Source organism: Saimiri boliviensis, chromosome 3, assembly GCF_048565385.1.
Source record: "Saimiri boliviensis isolate mSaiBol1 chromosome 3, mSaiBol1.pri, whole genome shotgun sequence".
Taxonomy (NCBI): domain Eukaryota; kingdom Metazoa; phylum Chordata; class Mammalia; order Primates; family Cebidae; genus Saimiri; species Saimiri boliviensis.
The window spans coordinates 123282430-123285725 of record NC_133451.1 but is presented as its reverse complement, the minus strand read 5'-3'; the positions used below and the strand labels follow the sequence as shown (position 1 = coordinate 123285725).

At 38.4% G+C, this 3296-nt stretch overlaps 1 pseudogene; it reads left to right on the top strand.

The window, feature by feature from the left end:
- The first annotated feature begins 1514 nt into the window (after positions 1-1514).
- Positions 1515-3065, top strand: LOC101029137 (la-related protein 7 pseudogene; annotated as a pseudogene).
- Positions 3066-3296: the final 231 nt, after the last annotated feature.

Here is a 3296-nt window from a genome sequence, read left to right as displayed (position 1 = left end):
TTGACACCTGACTCACAAACTTGTTTCATGACATTAAGCTAGTTGGTTATATTTCTAAGCCAAATTTTCCTCTTCTATTAATGGAGATTTTAATAACGGTACCTACTTTATTGAGTGATTGTGAGAATTGAATGCATGTTGGAAATTAGTAAATAATTCATGTTAATCACTATTATGATTTAATAGTTACTGTAGCAGGAAGAAAAAATGCCAGGTCTTAACAATATATAGCATCTGCATGCGGTGGCTCCTGCCTGCAATCCCAGCATTTTGGGAGGCCAAGGTGAGAGGATCGCTTGAGGTCAGCAGTTTGAGACCACTCTGGACAACAGAGCAGGACTCAGTCTCTACAAAAATAAAAAATTAATCAGGTGTGGTGACCTACACAGTCATCCTAGTGACTCTGGAGCCTGAGGCAAGAGGATCGCTTGAACCCTAGAGTCTGAGGTTACAGTGTGCCCTGGTTGCTTGACTGCACTCAAGCATGGTGCAGAGAGCAGGACCCTGTCTCTAAAACAACAACAACACACAAAGACACAAATACAAAGATGGTAGCAAGATTCATTTGCTAATTTTGGGGATATATTAAATTTTACTTTGTTCTTTCAAAGGAAATCTATGATGCTAGTCCACCTTTGGTGGGGAAGTGTATTTGAGAAAATGAAAATGCCCAAGAGCCATGGCCTGTAGCACAGGCAGGCAGTACTGAAAGAAAGTCTAGAACAGCAACTTAGTGTAAGACAGAGAAACAACACAAAACAGGCCAAGTAGCTCCTCCCTCCCCACATTCCTTCACTTTTTGGATTTTATTAAAATACTTATTGATTACTCATATTTATGCTGAAGTGGGAGAAAGAAAATAATAATCCCAGAATACTGGAGAACATGTGAATATTATAATTCATTATTATTATTATTTTGAGACGGAGTCTCCTCTGTCACCCAGACTGGAGTGTAATGGTGGGATCTCGGCTCACTGTAACCTCCACCTCCCAGGTTCAAGAGATTCTTCCACCTCGGCCTCCCAAGTAGCTGGGATTACAGGCACCCGGCATCATGCCAGGCTAATTTTTGTATTTTTGTAGAGATGAGGTTTCAGCATATTAGCCAGGCTGGTCTTGAACTGCTGACCTCAGGTGATCCCCCTACCCCAGCCTCTCCAAGTGCTGGGATTACAGGCATAAGCCACCATGCCCTGTCTAATTTATTATTATATATTATATATGATACATAACAAAAATGAGGTCCTATGACGAGAAAGTAACCAAGACTGTCGGGATTGGGAGACTGAAAGGACTGAAGGCCGCAGTATTTGACCCTGTATTTTGGGAGTTGAATGGAGAATGGAAACAAAGTGGAAATCAAGAAAAGATAATGGAAGAAGAAACACTGAAAAGAAAAAAGACGTTGAAAAAAAGAAATGGTCACGAGTTAAACAGGGGCTTGCAGATATTGCTAAGCAGGTGGACTTCTGGTTTAGGGATGCAAATCTTCACAAGGATAGATTTCTTTGAGAACATATAGAAAAATTTAGAGATGGGTTTGTTGATATATCACGACTTCTGTCTTTTAACAAAATGAAAAAATTGACTGCTGATGGGAAGTTAACTGCCGGAACATTGAGAAGTTCAGCTGTTGTAGAGCTTGATTTGGAAGGCACCAGAATCAGGAGGAAAAAATCTCTGGGGGAAAGACCAAAGGATGAGGTGTATGTGGAGTTACTTCCCAAAAATGTTAATCGCAGTTGGATTGAAAGAGTCTTTGGGAAATGTGGCAATGTGGTTTATGTAAGTATACCACATTGTAAGTCTATTGGAGATCCGAAAGGATGTGCATTTGTAGAATTTGAAACAGAAGAACAAGAAGCAAAAGCAATTGAGCTTCTTAACAACCCACCAGAAGAAGTACCAAGAAAACCTGGCGTATTTCCTAAAACAGTGAAAAATAAGCCCATTCCAGCCTTAACAGTTGTGGAAGAGAAGAAAAAGAAGAAGAAAGGCCAAATGAAGAACGAAGACATAGTCCAAGCCAAAGAGGAAAACACGGACACAAGCAACACCAGCGTCAGTAAAATGAAAAGATCCAGATCCACATCTGAGGGCTCTGATCTAGAGTCTCCTGAACTCCAAAAGCAGCCTTCAAAGAGAAATAAAAAATGAGAAAAAGTTGAAGTATCCAGCTTACCTGAAATCAGAACAGGGAAGAGGAAGAGAAGTAGCTCTGAAGATGCAGAATCCCTAGCTCCCCAATCAAAAGTAAAGAAAATTATTCAGAAAGACATGGTTAAGGAAGCTTCAGAAGTTTCCAAAGAAAATAGAGAAATCTCTACTGAAGAGGAAAAGGATACTGGAGATTTAAAAGATATCTCTCTCTTAAAAACAAAAAGGAAACACAAGAAAAAACATAAAGAGAGACATAAAATGGGAGAAGTAGTTATACCATTAAGAGTACTATCAAAGAGCGAATAGATGGATTTGAAAAAAGAGTATTTAGCACTACAAAAAGCTAGCATGGCTTCTTAAAAAAAAAAAAAAAACAATATCCCAAATAAAATCGGAGTCAGAAATGGAAACAGACAGTGGAGTACCTCAAAAGACCGAAATAAAAAATGAAAAAAATAAAGCCCCCAGTGAAGAGTGTCACACCCAGGAGAAAGTGAATGCATCAGGACCACAGTTCGTGAGTGGAGTGATTGTGAAGATCATTAGCACAGAGCCTCTACCTGACAGGAAACAAGTCTGGGATACTTTGACAGCAATCTCAGAAGTTCTTTATGTTGATTTGCTAGAAGGCAATACAGAATGCCATACTAGATTTAAAACTCCTGAGGATGCTCAAGAAGTAATAAAAGCATATACGGAAATTAACAAGAAACTGCTGGAAGCTCGAGATCCTTTCTGGTGATCATTAACAAAGGTATTGGCCAAAGATTTTGGTTGATAGGCAAAACTTAGCCTCAGGAAAAGAAAAGAGGCACTGAAAAGTTAATCACCAAAGCTGAAAAGGTGAGACTGGCGAAGACTCAACAAGCAAGTAAACACATTAGATTTTCTGAATATGACTGAAAAAACATTTACCTCTTAATACTTCACTAGATACTTGAGCTGCTCTTGGGATGTTCACTTTTATTATGGTAGCACTGCATAATGAATGTTTTTTTAATTAAAAGAAATACCTTTATTCCTCAACTTGTAAATGAGACTTTTTTCTTAAGACAAATACATTATATACCACAATTTTTTTCTTAAACATTGTATTTGTTGAAATTATCTTAGATGTCGATGTCAGGTGATTTA